The sequence below is a fragment of the Euprymna scolopes genome, chromosome 8 (genome assembly GCF_053919585.1).
Source record: "Euprymna scolopes isolate OS-2025 chromosome 8, ASM5391958v1, whole genome shotgun sequence".
Lineage (NCBI taxonomy): Eukaryota > Metazoa > Mollusca > Cephalopoda > Sepiida > Sepiolidae > Euprymna > Euprymna scolopes.
This window is the reverse complement of record NC_136489.1, coordinates 90,806,381-90,823,800: the sequence shown is the minus strand read 5'-3', so window position 1 is coordinate 90,823,800 and position 17,420 is coordinate 90,806,381. Positions and strand designations below refer to the sequence as shown.

At 31.4% G+C, this 17,420-nt stretch overlaps 1 long non-coding RNA gene across 1 annotated transcript in view; it reads right to left on the bottom strand.

Annotated features, from left to right (window-relative positions):
* LOC145284055 (uncharacterized) overlaps positions 1-17,420 on the bottom strand; it is a 398,505-nt gene that overhangs the window by 140,194 nt on the left and 240,891 nt on the right. The window contains exon 2 of the long non-coding RNA XR_013868792.1: positions 3,159-3,416. This is a non-coding gene — a long non-coding RNA (uncharacterized LOC145284055). The remainder of the gene's footprint in view (positions 1-3,158; positions 3,417-17,420) is intronic.

Below are 17,420 nucleotides of genomic sequence, written 5' to 3'. Positions count from 1 at the left end.
TTTCTCTTTTTAACTATATCTCATCATTCTTTCTTTTCCCTTCTAGTCCTTATTCTCTTTATAATAACCATTTATATCTTTTTCTTTTTCTTCTCCATATTATATGTATATTTTTCTCTCTATTTTCTTTCTCTATTTCTTTTTTTCTCTTCTTAATCACTCTCTCTCCATTATAATCTTTTAACTTTATTAAAATTGCCCCCTCCCTCTTTAAATCTTATAATTAAAGTTCTGTGTTTTAAGTTTTTTAACTCCAACTTTTAAAGAGTTCCTACCTAAAATAAAAATCCATTATTCATTGAACTTTTGAATAGTCAAGTCGCTGCCTGATGATATCTGTTGTTTGATTGAAACAAGTGGCTATTTGTAGCAGCAGAATGTGACCATGTTTATATCACAATAAACAAGTATTATCAGCTCTTTTTTATTGAGCACTATCTAACAACCTCGTTGAATTCATTAGTCTATTACTTTTGAATAAAGAAAAAACAAAAAAACCCGAGTATATATATATATATATATATATATATATATATATATATATATATATATATATATATATATATATATATATATATATGATTGTTGAGCTGGATTAAATCCGACGATATGAAATAAAATGGAGGTGGGAGGACCTGGATACTCAACGTTTCGCCCGATGGTCTATTACTTTTGTTAATTAAATCCAGGATCCTAAATCAATGCACTGGTTTGAAAACTGGAATATATAATACGATGATAACCTAACCGAACACATAATTTTGTGACTGTAAGGTAGGAATAGTAGTACAAAAAGTAAGAAATATATACTATGAAATAGTTACATTATTTACTAGAAACTAATTTATGAATAAAATAACTACAAATGGTGGTAATACAATCCATATTTCTACCTGATCACCCAACACATACTGTAAATATATATATATATATATATATATATATATATATATATATATATATATATATATATATACAAGAATAAAAAAGCATTGGAAATGCAAAAGGATATAGGGATGGTATGCCAAAAAGTATACAAACAAGATAGCTATGAATGGCTAGGCACATGGAAATAGAATTGCATCCAAAGTATAGTCCTATAGCTTTTCTCCAATCTTCATTCCGTGCCATCATTACAGTTGTAAAAAGCTATAGGGCTATACTTTGGATGCAATTCTATTTCCATGTGCCTAGCCATTCATAGCTATCTTGTTTGTATACTTTTTGGCATACCATCCCTATATCCTTTTGCATTTCCAATGCTTTTTTATTCTTGTTAATTAGTATTTTACTTACAGTCTTATTTTTAAACTTACATTCACGATAGTATTGTAAAATGACCTTCGTATCGCTTTAGAGGCAATAAGTGCACAGTTTCTTATCAGTAGGTGAACAGTACATCTAATTATTCGCGAATAAGTGAGAGATGCAGAAATTTTTGTCATGTTTGTCCAATTTTGATATAATGTGATATGTTGGTGTTACAGTAATATCTAGTACATAGAGCTTCTGGAATGCCAGAAACCCAGCTATCACTTTCTGTAAAAGTACCGCACATCCCCGGCAACATTTTCTGGCTCAATCAAGTTCAATAAAGTGCCAATAAAATAGCAGTCTTTTCTTTTTGCCTCTCCCTTGATAGTGTACTAAAACATAGTCACCCTTTTCAAACACTTTAATCTCCGATGGTTCTGTAGGATTTAGACCAACGATAAAACCATTATCTGACTGAAGGATCATCCATGTCACTGTCAGAAGACTGGTGCACAAGTCTCTGCGAGGCAAGTTTAATTTTCTTGGCTTGCAGCTTCAGCGATGCTGTCCCAGAAGTTCATGCTTATAGGTCAGCAACAGTGACACTTTTGATTAGCTCTACATGAATCCTCTTGGCTCTTGCACTTTGTGGTTTTTGAGCTGCATCCTCCCTGGGCTTCCTCAGGTGGTCAATCACCAAAAGGCTGAGAATTTGTCGAGGTGACAGCTCATGTATCATTTTTAAGTGTCGCTATTATGTGATTCCTGTTCAATGGGTAAATGACAGATGCCCGAAACCCACTTTTAGTAAGTTCTGAACATTTTTCCATACCGTCTATTAAGTTATAAAGCAGATCTCGGTTTGCATGGTTCGGTAAGGAAATATAATGCTTCCCTGGCCTTTTTCCGCCCAGTCGGTAAGAACTTCACGCTATATACGTTTCATAGGCCCATAAACAGCTACATCAAGGAGCTGAAATATGGCAGTACTATTTGGTGGAAAGAATATATATCTGATGTTTTCAACCTCGCAGATCTGCAATATTTCTGCACTGAAATGGGCGGTCAAATTATCCCGAATGAAAACCCTTAGGCGTTCCTTAGGTAAGCAACGGAAGTATGGAACAGCAAATCTTTTGAACCAGTAAGTGAACAAGTAGCTATCGAACAACCCAGATTAACTTCTGTTATATATGGTATGGACTGAACCACCTAAAACCCAATTACTCATAAGGTGTTTAATTTTATAAACATCATACTCTGCTAGCACACTTCCACTGGCAGAACAAGCAAACATAACTGTAGCGGAGTCGGAAAAGGTGAAAGTAGGAACACGACGACTTGGTGAGAACAGGAAGAAAATTTATATCAAGCAAGGGTTAGTGGCACAGAAAAGGTTAGTAAGTCCGTGGGGATTTGTCTCTGTACGATATCAGGATAACTCTCATTGAGAGTTCTAGCCTTGCTGATTATATGCCTAAGGACAAGTCCATATAAGGGTTTTTATGTTCCCACAACAATAACCGATAGGGAAGTGTTTGAAACATTCATTATCCTTTCAGCATGTTTAATACCCTTTTTAAACATTAGTTTGTTTCCTTTAGGGTTATCATCCAAATTAGTTTCATCAAAATGTACAATGTTTTCAGGTGGGTTGCCCTCGAGAGACACACTAAGATTATCTAAAAGGTTATCCACTTCACTGACACTTACAGCTGCCAGCTTCCTGCCGATATTTTGACAAACACGATGTGTCAGTTGAATATGTTTTTTCATAAATGCATCCACCCAATCCATCCCAACCAAACTGTCTGTAAATTGGACCACATTCATACCAGCTTTATCTAAATAGGATTTAACAAAATAGCGTAATTCAGTCTTCTCAAAAACATACTCAAACTCACCAAGGGCAGCATCACTTGCTATACAATCCTCTTCTTCTGGTATAAGCCTAGTGGTGTTCTAGTAACATTACTTGGCCGAGCACCACTAATCCAGTCACATAATGATCCCTTGGGTATGTCCATTTCATGGAAACCTCTATTGGCAAACTCACCATCAGGCGCCCTCGTTAGTGCCTCTTGAAAAGAATCATCTGTATACGGTTTCTCCCTCACTGTGACATAAAGGGGCTTGTAATTCCGCACGATTTTAGTGGTTACCTGTGAATAGAAAAACACATTAGAAACCTCTTTATTGCATTATTATTATGCATGCATTAATATCATGATATGAAAATGACACAATTACACCATACAAAGAGGGAACAATTATTCAATTGGTACATATCAATCATTAGACAATATATGCTTCAGGCTATTATCTCAAATGTTGCCACTGACCAGAAAAAGTGATATTGTTTTGAAGTATGAGGCAGCTTTATTCATATCTCACCAGAACTTAGCGTTTCCAGCTAATAATGTTAGGGGGGAAAAAGCACAAACAAATTTTCTTCAAAATAGAATACATAAACTTCATGAAACAATGAAAATAAGAGATTATGAAGAAAAATGATTAGTAATTAAATCCAATTGGTTATATTTTCATAACTGCTAAAAAAATTTTGCCAACCCTGCATACAAAGAGCACCTTTATTTAGTTGGCGCAATTGCCCCGGAATTGACGCAATTACCCCAAGGTGTATATATATATATATATATATATATATATATATATATATATATATATATATATATATATATATATATGTATATATATATATATATATAAAGAAAGAAAAAGAAAGATTAGTATAGAATTATGGCACGGTTTGTTTAATTTCGAGGGAAATCAACAGACTAAAGTAGTTATGCACTTATGCGCGTTAATTTATAGCTTTTTATAATAAAAAAAATGAGAAGGCATCGCTTGGGATTAGACCGTACATTTCTGCGATATAATAGTACACCTGCACCGACATCATCCGTATTTGTTTATCAGACTTTTGTCAAACCGATTCGTCACGTTTACCCCCGCCCCCATGCAAAGGAATGCGATAAACATATTTAAAATGCGAAAATAATGCAGAGGAACATTCCGAACAACAAATGAAAACAAGGTCGTTCGAAGAATTTTTGAAATAATGAAATAAATATTGAATATTTCGGTAAACGACTTAGAAATGTGATTGGCAAGAACTTAAGGAATGCAAGAGTTAACTGCAAAAACAAGAAGTGGAATTCATTAGAAGTGGTCAGAATTTATATATAAAGTAAATAAAAGTTCCTTCCACCACACACTCCCTCCCACACATATACTTATTTAACATTATATACATGAAGTAAGCTATGTGTATATGTTTATCAATTATCCCCACTATTAAATGAAAGGACTCTGTTTTTCTGACTGTGTATCTATGTCTGTGTGTCAGTTAGTTCATTCCCTGTGGGCTCGAATACGATTTCGGCGAATTTTATAAAGTTTTACATGAAGGTACTTTATGTGCCTGGCAGTGTTCTTAGATACGTTTTGTGTCGGAATGCCTTCGATAAATATCGATAATAGAAAATCGAAATAATCCGATCAAAGAAGGAACAGTCCGATTTTGACCAAAGTTAACACCTTACACAGCCTAACATCACAAGTGCATTTGAAAAGTTTATTACTACACAAGCAGAAAGTCCTGATATATAAAATCAACAGCAAGTGTTTAAGTATGACAGGCACGCGTTCGAAATGAATATTTCTGTTAAAAGTACAATTTCATAATGATAATTGCCTTTTTATTTTTAAACTTAAATCCAAGCTATTATCACCGCACAAACAGCAATACCAAACATATAAAATCAGCAGTACGTTCTTTGATATTTCAAGAGCTCGTTCGAAGTAAATGTTTCTGTTTAGAACATATATGAACCATGATGCTTGACTTTTGCATTTTAAGTTTAATGCAAAGCTTTATATATAAAAATAATTTTATAAGATCAACAGTAGGTGCTCTAAAGTGCAATATATACTCAAGCATTGTAAAATTAGTGATTTTGAGAGACAGGTGATGCTTTCCGTAGGTGCACCGCGGTTGGACCCCAATTAGAGCATGCAATCAATCGGTTTGATTGAAAAATTGGCTATTTAATAGATTTCGATGAGAATAAAATATGGCAGTGTGAAACATTCGTTGATCATCATTTAATTCCAGCAAGCGTCGGTTCACACTACTAGTAATATATAAGGTTCGCTGTTAAAATTATCAATCGATCATTGTAAGGCTGAGAAAACATCCGATAAACGAATCATTGTGTAATGTAGAAAATATGAAGTTAAATTTAGATTTGTCTGAATGACGCAAAGATCGGATGAGAGCGCTTTGTAAAAATATAGGTAGCCCTTATTGGACGTAGTGTAAAGGTTAGCCATAGATATTAAACGATATTTATTATATATATCTAAATTAGTAATTTTGGAAATTGTGCTATTAACTGTCGAGTTGAATGTACATATATATATATATATATATATATATATATATATATATATATATATATATATATATATATATATATATATATATATATATATATATATATATACATTGGACTCGACCGTTCATAGCAGAATTTCGAAAATTACTAATTCATTTATTTTTATGTTTTTTTATTTTTATTTATTTTTTTTACTGTTTTAAAAATAATAAAAAATAGATTTAAAAAATTTTTTATATACGCCCAATCAAATTATAAGCGATTTTCTAAGTAAATAAAAAATGAGCTTCGAGGCGAAGCCACTATTTAACTGTATTTATCGTTAAAAAAAATGAACAACAAATATATATATATATATATATATATATATATATATATATATAATTTTAGAAATAGGCGATCTCCAGAAATTTTAATTTCTTTTAAAGTTCTCATAAGCTTGGTTTTTAATGTTAGGAATTTTCCTTAATCAAAACTGATTTTCATGAACAATGATAATAAATGTTCATATCATTATTTCTACTTTTCCTCTCCCTAATGAAACTTTTTAATGAAAAATGTTATGAAAATATTACCTGTAATGGACATGCATCTCACTATATATATATATATATATATATATATATATATATATATATATATATATATATATATATATATGTATATATATAGATGAGTGTGTGGGTGGGTGTGTACATATGGCTGTTTGTGTGTATGTGTATATAAAACTATAAATTATATATTTGAATTGTTATGCTAATATACTTATTATTATATTAATTTTAAATCATATATGATATACATGAACTGTCTGATTTGCTCATTTTACTGATTGTAAATTATAATTTTTAAATAACTTTGAATAAATTTTATATTCTTGTTATTCTTCTTATTATTATGAATATAATTTGTTGCTTCATTTATATCACCTGCAGATAAAATAATTAATAGAGAACGATAAATCTACAATAAATTTTGCTTGCTCTGCTACTAAAATAATCGGAGATTTCATTACGATTATTCGTGGCTTTCACTCAAATGTCTATTCGATTATTTTTGTTGACTTATTTTACCTCATCCTAGAAGTAGTCAATCTGGGTGTCTACATCCCTTTTTCGTCCCACTTAGCTTTATCTTTACCGTTTCCACATTTTTTTCTTTATTCCCCCCCCCTCTACGATATAAAGTATTTTCGCATTTTTTGTTTTATTGTTTTTGATGTATACGCTTATTATTATTATTATTATTATTATTATTATTATTATTATTATTATTATTATTATTATTATTATTATTATCATCATCATCATTATTATCATCATCATCATTATTATTATTATTATTATCATCATCATTATTATTATTTTCATTATCATCATCATTATTATCATCATCATCATTATTATTATTATTATTATCAGCATCATCATCATCATCCTTATTATTATTATTATTATTATTATTATTATTATTATTATTATTATTATTATTATTGGCTCACCTGGAGGTTTCACACGAGTCAGCAAACTATCTGATTGGAAACCTGTGGTGTTCTCTGGAAGCTGAGTGACAACAAGTCTCCCCAGACGTCCAGCTCTCTCCTCCTCCTTCAATAGTATTTGCAAATAAATTTGCATCATAGCAACATCCTCTTACCCTTGATTTTTCGCTGGCAGTGGCGATTGGTTTATAATGGAATTTGAGTGGCACTAAGCCTCCCCAAACTCCCAGTTCTTCTTCTTCTTCTTCTTCTTCTTCTTATTATTATTATTATTTTTGTTATTATTATTATTATTATTATTATTATTATTAATAATTATATTATTATTATTATTATTATTGTTGTTGTTGTTTTTGCTGTTGTTGTAGTTTTTTTATCTGTTTATATGGTTCCTCTTTCTGTTTTTACCTAATTTAAATGCCGTTAATTTACTTTATTTTTAATATTATATGACCTCCTTTTTGATCACGATCTGCTGTCAACTTTTGCAATTTTTCTTAGGGACTCTACTTTGTATAAACAACATCGACTGAAAAGATCTCTACTTTCTTGTAACTGACTGACTGAGGGATAGCCATGAATGTGTTGCGACATATACATTCGTGTATAAAACAAATAAAAGCGTATATCTTGCCCATACTTCGGTATTAAGCACTCTTGTATTTATTTCGTAAAATTCCTGTGTTGTTTCACTGATGAAAAATATAAACCTAGAATAATTATATGCATATATATTTCATAATAGGTCTTTCAACATACATTTATTCAAATAAACATGTATCTTTATTTGAGTATCAAGTCAGACAAGATTAAAATAGATTTTTGCACACAAGAGGAAAAGTCAAAAGTAGTAATATTATTTACAAAGCAGAAGGAGAGAGAGAGAGAGAGAGAGAGAGAGAGAGAGAGAGAGAGAGAGAGAGAGAGAGAGTAATAGAAATATTTAGCTAATAGAAATGAACACATTTTGTGTTTTTTCTTTTATGCAAATACTAGCCTGGGTTCCCGGCGTTACCGGGATGTTTGGAGGTGTGTGTTCAGAAAATAAATGGTAGTATGCAGGCAGGCAAGCTCGAACCCGTACCGCGAAGGAGAAAAAGAAATAAACGGGACGCCTTTACCGGAAGTGGCTAAGGTTTAAATTAAGGTTAATCAATCGAAAAGAGGGGATGACTTCCGAAAATATCGGTGAAAAAAGCAGCCTCTCCTTGTGAAAAGTGCCCAGTTGCGGGCGAAGGAATTAATATTTTTAACAATTTTTTCTATTTATCGTCCGAACTGTCGAGCTTCAAAACGATACCGATCTTGTGAAAATCTTTCGCCTCTGTTGGAAGTTTTAGACAGACATATATACATACATTTAAACAGACAGGTGATATTTATATTATACTAGCGGGGGCGTGTACCCGGCGTTGCCCGAGTGTTTGGAGGCGTGTGTTTACAGGCGTGGGTGGGAGTGTTAATGAAAACCTAAGAATAAGCGAAGTAAAAAAGAAAACAGTAAAACGAACGTTCAAACTTATCTGAAAAATAAAGCGGGGGTACCCGGGCCTTGGGGTAGGGTGGGGGCTTGTAATCAAAACAAAAAGCACAAACAAACTAACTTAAGGCAAACGAACGATGTTAAATGTATAAATCTGAAAAACAAAAACAAAAAAGAAAACAAAAAAACGAACGTTAAAACTTCTGAAAAATAAACACCCCCCCAAAAAAAACACATGAAAAATGGCTTAAATAAGCCTGTTTCAATATTAAAATTTAAAAAATCGGTGGGCACCCGGCTGTTTTTGGGTGTGTGTGGTCGGTCGGGGTGGGGGTGGTAATGAAAACCTAAGAATAAGAGAAGTAAAAAAAAAAAAAAAACAGAAAAACGAACGTTACGTGAAAAATTGCTTCAATACCACTGGTTCAATATTTAAATTTAAAAAATCGAAAAAAGAAAGAAGACATCTCACACCACGATTCGAACCCAAAAGATTTAGATAATGAACCAACGCGCTAACCAACTGAGCTAACACGACGTACATGAAATTTAGTCAGTTCTTCAACTATTTAAACTAAATTAGGTCATGACGTCATCTGATGCATGCGTAGAACCGGTCGTCGTCATAAGAGGACGGTTTTTGTTGACTTACCCTGTAGAAAATTGTCGATTTCTGGTTGAAAAAAAATAACGTTTTTTGCCAATTTTTCGATATTTTTCGGGCGAAGGATGGAGCTTCAATATGATACCGAGTTTGTGAATTTTTGTTTTGTTTGTCGAAAGTTTTTGCGGACACACAAACACACATACAAATATACATACACACATTTTCGCTTTTATATATATAGACATAGATTAATTGGCTGGCCACACACATTCTCTAGATTCTAACAATTTAATTCGAGCTTAATATCTGACCAAACTGCTCATATTTTCCATACATTTTTGCAAGTGTAAAATACACAACCATAATCTCATAACTTTAGTAGAAGGTAAGATTTATTGGTTTCATAATGAACGTTGTTTTTGCGTCTCCTGCGTTTAAAATGTAATTTACATAATTGTGAGTGAAATACAATCTTTGAATTGGAATTTCTATATGTCAGGCGCACATATAACACAGATTTAAAAATGAAATCTATTTAAATTTTAAAGTCAATTTAGTTTCGGTAATATATGTCTTCGTCAGACATCGAAGCAGTTTTGTCTTTTTGCTCCCTTTTTACTTGCTCGTCGCGTGGTTTTCGAACGTGTTTGTTTTTCAGATGTTTCACTTAATATAATCGCGTGATATTTCTAGTGATACAATGTAAATAGGAAGGTAAAGACATTAAAAACGGCAACGTGTCTCTGTCTGATGATGAATTATATAGTGGAAAGTCGATTTTAAATGTTTTTTTAATATGCGTTGAATTAATGATGTATACCAGCGAAACTGAGTTGATTTTTATTTTTTAAATAAATTAATGTTTTGTATAATTTTGTTTTGTAGTGGTTTCTTACATTTTCAAAATTCAATTCAAAATTCACACAACGTTAACATTCGAGAAATATATGCTGTAAATACTTTGCTTCAATTTCGTATTCTACTTCTTTTATCGGTGTAAACTAGTAACAAACAACATTTGCATGAAACTTTTGTTCAAGATTGTAATATATCTCATACAAACACAATATATATATATATATATATATATATATATATATATATATATATATATATATATATATACTACAAACTAATCACACCAAATAACATTTCTGTATTTTTTTTCAAAGTTTTTCTGATAAACCGCAGGCATCGATTTTCTTTTGCTTTTATATATTTTAATTAATTTTTACGTAATTGCAAATGCGAATTAAGAAGAATTGAAAGTAATTCGCTACTTGTTTGCCCTTTGGTTTCCCCGTCGGCAATATTTATCTGGTAACGTCAACGTAGAATATTGACTACAAGTTTGGGGAAAATAAGATTATATTTGTGAAGCACTTTTATGAGATTAAATAATAACACTTTTTTTTACAATATTTTAATCAGCTAAGTCATATGTGGAAACGAAGTTTCTTTAAAGTTTGAATCTATATCTATTTCTAATAGAGAGATGGTATTTGTTTGTCCAAAGCTGAACTTGACTTTACTGTTCAAGCTGACGACAATGTGAATATCAAAGAAAATGAGAAACGGAACAAATACACAGAGCTGAAAAGGATATGGATGATAATGCCTATAAAAGTAGGAACAATTCCGAAAAAACTTTGAAAAAATAATGGGAGAAATTGGAATGAGAGGAATGAATGGAAAGATACAACGAATGATAACAATGAAAACAGCTGAAATATTAAGGAAAGCCATTGAATGCGAAGCCCAATACACATGAGCCATATGCGCGGGCCGGACAAACTGCTGCAGAGGCAGAAGATGAAGTGTTACATGGAAACAAGAACATTGAACTGCATATCTATAAGTTCGCTATCCCCCCCATTGCCTCATCCCCGCACAATGAGTGTGTCAAATAGTCAAGAAGAGAAGGAGGATGGAAAGAGCGAGGAGAGAACGCTGACCAGACCTCCATTGACCAAGTGAAAAGAGAACTGGGAACTTGAGGAGGGTTATTGCCACTCAAATTCCGGTGGAGATCAATGGCCGTTGCCACCGAGAAATCAACGATAAGCGACTGTTGCGATAATGAAAATTAATTTGCAGAGGTTATCGAAAGAGGTGGAGAGTACTGCAAATTGTTGCAACTCAGCTTCCAGGGAACATTACAGGTTGGTTTCAAGGAGATATATTTGATAACCTGTGTGAAAGCTCCTTGTGAGTCAATGATGATGATGATGATGATGATGATGATGATGATGATGATGATGATAAGAATAATTCACGTTTTTATACTGTATCTTATATAAAATTAAATATCCCCAAGTTAGAGTCTATCACATCATCGATTTAAACTATTGTACGAACCTCCAGTTTGTAATTCTTTAAAGTGTTCGCTTAATTTTAATACAAAATTAAAACCACTTTTAAATGAATGAAAGACAACAGAGTAAGAGGATATTTTTATGTTGAGGATATTAATGATGTCCAGAAGTATTATTTTTTTTGTGATAACACTGGAGCACAAAGAGAAGCTGATACCGGTGTGATAATAAGTAGAAGTGAATGGCGTAAGTTACCGCAATTATTAAGAGCAGTATTTTACCGGTGTTTGTCAGGGAAACTGTTTATCAGACATGTCTACCCAGTGGAATGATGTATTGAAAATAGAAATAGCTATTGAGGATACAGAATATGGGTGGTGCGTTAATAAATTTTATGTAAATCATACCATAAATACAAGTTTAGAACCTATAGCCTCATCTGATAAACAAGAAGTATAACAGGACAATTTTGCAACACATTTTTGGCACTCTTTCAAACGTTACATCAAGATAATATTTCCAGAGAGCCTATTCTACTTTTTATGAAAATTCATTACGTGATTATAGTTTTAGATATATTTTTTTTAATTCAAACGTTAAGATAAAGTAGGTTTAAAAACGGACGTAGAAGGAATCTTAATCGGCGTATTTTTACTATGGACCAAATTCAATGCAAACTTTAAAATAGAGCTTGTACTAATATCATTCCTATACTCTAACACTACGAGCCATTAAAATATTGCAAAAAACCTTAAGTTTTGGGAATATTTATTAATTAGTTATTAAGACATATTCTTCAAATTTTTACAAAAAACACGAAATGACTTCCACAATCATTTTACTATCTTTCCATTATAAAATTGAATGTAGTGAAGCGGCTTAAATATTTTCGGCAACTCAAGCAATGTTCTCCAACACGGCAATTAAATTTTCCCATAAAATAAAAGGTAATATTGATGAATAAAGTTTAAATATGTGTGAAATTCTGGATGCAGCAAAAAAAAAAAGATAAATGCAGGACCTTTATGACAAAAAATTACAAAAGTATTTACGTACCACTACGAAATTCTATGAAGGTCCATTGGTTTGACGGGTTTTCTTAGTATTAATTAGGTACGGGCAATTAATGACTGCTTCGGTACGGGAGTATGGCCGCTAATCATAATAATTTTTTTTAATTTTCGAGTACTTTTTTATTGTATTTGAAATATAGTTTCAAGTTAATTTCTCAAAGAAAAAAAAGGGGGTGAAATAAAAAATACATGGAATAATTTTATCTCAAATCTGAAAAAATCCTAGATTTCACGTAAAAATTCATTATGACAAAAATCGTGTTTACATTTTTCTGGGAATAAAAATATAAGTTTTCTGGATTTATTTTCAAGTTAAGTCTAAAGATAATGAATTAATACAATAAATGTACTTAACTTTTGCTAAAAAAAGTAATAATTATCCAAAAATGTATCACTGGTAGGAACGAGAATCGTTCATCGTATTAAAATAAACTCTGGTGGCAAAATTGAAATATGTATGGAAGGACAAATTAGACATAATTTAGATCTTTATTCCGGCATACTGAGCGACTTTTTTTCTTTGTGAGTCGAGGATCCTCCTTCCTTCGTTTAAAATGCATAAAAGCTAATTAAATTCATTAATTATACTACTGGCAATTTATTGTTAAAAAAAACGTTTACACCATTATTTATTAATATTAATACAGAATTACAATTGGGTAAGAAATCAATATATAATCATTAAAAAAATTACACACTAAAAAAAAATACAGACTTACGTCAAAATTTATCATAATGTTTACGTTAAATGTAAAGTTGATAAACACAAACAGGCATATAGTTGAAAAGAGGAGGAGGGTGGGCAAAGCAGAATGGAACGTTCATATAATTTTTACCATTTTTAAATTAAATTATTTGTCTATGTTCCTGTTTTTCAATTAATTTTTTAAAACTTTATTTTCCAAGATAAAAGAAACATTATTTTACCTTGATAATTATACGTTCTTGCGTTAAATGGATATATTAGAATCTTACATGTAAAGATTATGCTAACAATGTAAGCGTAAAAAAAGTAGAAATAATTTCTGCAATTATAATTTTTTTGTGAAAATATTAAATGAATAATCTTGAATTCAATGAGAGTATTGTTAGTTCGAGAAATTATTTTTTCTTCTAGTTACATCGAATTCATTAATACGAACTTTGGGGTCTTTTTTCGTAATGCTCCTGCAAACATCCTTTTATTTTTATTACTACAAATTACGATGCTTTATTTACATAAAAAGGCAAAAATAAATTCTTGCGTTTTTTATTTACTACTGAAAACCATAATTTTAGTAAAGGAATTTTTTGTTTAAACAAAATAATACATTTTCACTAAGAGTTAAATCAAAATTACGAGTTCATTATATTTCGCGATCATTATTTGATAAATACTAAAAATTAAATTAAAATTGGTTAATTTAATGATTTTTTGTGAATTTTTAAGTAAACGGAGGGGTCAAAATGTTTATACATTTTGAGCACCGGCATTCATTTTGCCCGTACCTAGTATTAATATAAAATGACTGAAAACTTGTATTTTTCGTAGATTTCTATGATTCAAGATTCACGAAAAAACATTTCTCAATAAAAAACAAACAAACAAATTCGCTCTCATTCAAAACCTGTTCTTTATTAATTAATTAAACAATAAATTTATCACTGATATTTACAATCTGGTATATATTTACACATAGCTATTCGAACTACTACATATTGCAGCAGGAGTAGTAATCGTTCTTCATGTGTTTATGCGTACGTATGTGTCTATAGATCTCTCTCTCTCTCTCTTTCTCTCTCTCTTCCCAAGACAGGCGTCAGCAGCAACATGTGCTAAATTTTCTTAGCACGAGCCTTTGACTAGATTTTTTCACTGGCTACAGTGAAAAGCGAGATTTCTCTAACATTACCGTTATCATGAGAGGGGTTTTGATCTTGGCACGGAATGCGCGTGGCCAAGATTATAGCCACTTTCAATGTTACATTGGATCTGACGGTGACCGGAAAGACCATACGTTCAATACAGCATCGTTGTTCCCAGATATAATTATAAACTTTTGGCTACTTAGTTATCGAAACTTGAATAAATACATAATTTAATTGAGATCAGGCTTAGTATGTTTGCTTGAAATTAATAGATGATTTTTAACCCATTTTGAATAATATCGACCGAGTTATTGGTCGTGCCGGGCAGGGCAAAAGTGGCACTAGTCCCATCTCCGCCCCTGATATATATATATATATATATATATATATATATATATATATATATATATATATATATATATGTATATATATGTATATATATATATATGTATATATGTATATATATGTATATATATATATATATATAACTACTTCATTTATTCACATAAATTTAATATACGAAAGTATAGATTTATGCGTAAACTTTAAGTATTTACTTCAAAAGTGCTCAATACGTAGGTAGAGCTAGTTAGTAATTTATAAAATATATATGGCGATTAAGCTACACTGAATATTCTGCGTTTCATCCAACTATAGGATTCGTCAGGCTTATATATATATATATGAATGGAAATGTATAAAAAAGAATACGAAAAGTATAAAAGCGTATAACTTTTCTTTATTCGTTTTCAATTGGTTACGTGCAGGAATACAAAATATTATTATGAAGAAAATTAAAAAAAACTTTTTTTACAAGTACATATTTTCGACCGATCCTTCAGTCTTCATCGGTGTAGTGAAAGTGATGAGCATACACGGGTAAAAGGGGAATGGAAAAGGAAGAAGGAGGAGGAGGTATAGCCAATGAGAATGAGTGCCACGTCAATTTAAAATATATACACATCTAAGTACGCACATACACACATGCACACAGTGCATATGCACATATAAACGAAAAATTAAAAATTAAACCGTAAATAAAAATGAAGAATCGCGGGTTTAACTGTCCAATCTTTTGAATTCTAACGATATTATTTATTCCAAGAAAGAATAAGAATTTAAATGATATGAGACGTTATGAGAAGAAACGCTATGATGTTCATTTGTAAATCAACGGCTATTTCTCGTTCGAAAAATGACGAAAACGTCGTTTCCAAATCTAACCGTTTAAAGACAGAAACAAAACGCTACTTTTTATTAATTTATATATTAATATGTACATACACATATGTATACAAACAAATATTCACACGTACAAATATATACATATATATGCATATATATGTATATATATATTGTGTTGAGAAGGAAGTTCTTCAGAAATTAAAAAAATATTACAAATTTGGAATTATCAAATAAGTTTTCGTTATAAAACTATAATTATCAATGGTTTTAAAGAGCGTTTTTCGCTCTATCTAATCGTTTTAATCTCAATTGTCTTTTAAGAAAGCATTTATTTTATAAAATACACCGTGAATAAGATGGGAAAACAGAAAATTGGCACAATTCTTTCAATACTAGCTACGCTGAAAAGCTGCGGAAACAGCTCGCAATATCAACGAAGAGTTGTACCCAGGAACTACTACTAAACTCACAGCACAATGGTTGTTTAAGATATTTTGTGGTGGCAACGATAGTCTTGAAGCTGATGAACATAATGGTCGGCCATCAGATATTTGCAACGATCAATTAAGAACCTTACTTGTAGCCAACCCGCGCATAACTGTTCGAGAACTTACTTCTGAATAAGAAATAAGGTATACGACGATTTCCAACCACTTCAGAGAGATTAGAAAAAACAACAAAAACATATATATGGGTGCCTCACAAATTGAACGACAACTAAAAGAAACGCTGTTATGATATGCCATCTCCCTTTCTTTTGCGCATAAGGAACAGCCCATTTCTTGACCGGAGTGTGACTTGCGATCAAAAGTGGGTTCTTTACAAAGATGAGCGACGCTTAGCTCAGCGGTTGGGCTTTAATGAAGCTCCATAACACTTCCTAAAGCCAGAATGTCACCAAAAGAATGTCATGTTAACTGTTTAGTTGTCTGCGACAGATCTCACTCATTGCAGTTTTTTTTAAAGCAGGCGAGACTATTACGGCGAAAAAGTACTGCCATCAAATGGACGAAATTCATTAAAAACTTCGACAACAACACCAAACAAGAAACGGCTTAATTCTCCTCCACTAAAATGTCCGACCGCATATTGCTAAATTGAACCTACAGAAATTTAACGCATTGGGGTACGAAACTCATTCGCTATAATCTTTCTACCTCTCACCTACCGAATACAACCTTTTCACGCAACTCGAAACGTGAGAAATTATTCATAAACCTAAACGATATTAAAATCATCACCAGAACGCAAGATTTTTACGTTACTGGACTGGCATAAATGTACTTGCTTTGCGTTGGCAAAGGTGTGTTCATTCTGATGATTTATTTCGATCAGAATTTTTTTTATTTGAGCCGAGATATGTTCATCTGAATTTAAAAGTTAAAATCCACAAGACTCTTCTTATCAACCTGATATATATATATATATATATATATATATATATATATATATATATATATATAGACGTGTGTGTGTATGCGTGTTACATAGAACTATGTTATATCATCAGCCAAATAATGATAAGAATAAGAAAATGGATAACATCTCTTTTTAGTCCATGGTATTTCGAAGATACATACTTTTTTAGTTCATATATTATTATATGTATACGCATATGTATATACGGGATGGTGTATGACTTATTACCAATTCTCCTTTGTGGTATATATACCCAGAATTTCATGTTAATTTTATGATGCATTTTATGGAAACCCCAGCAGAACTTTTAACTG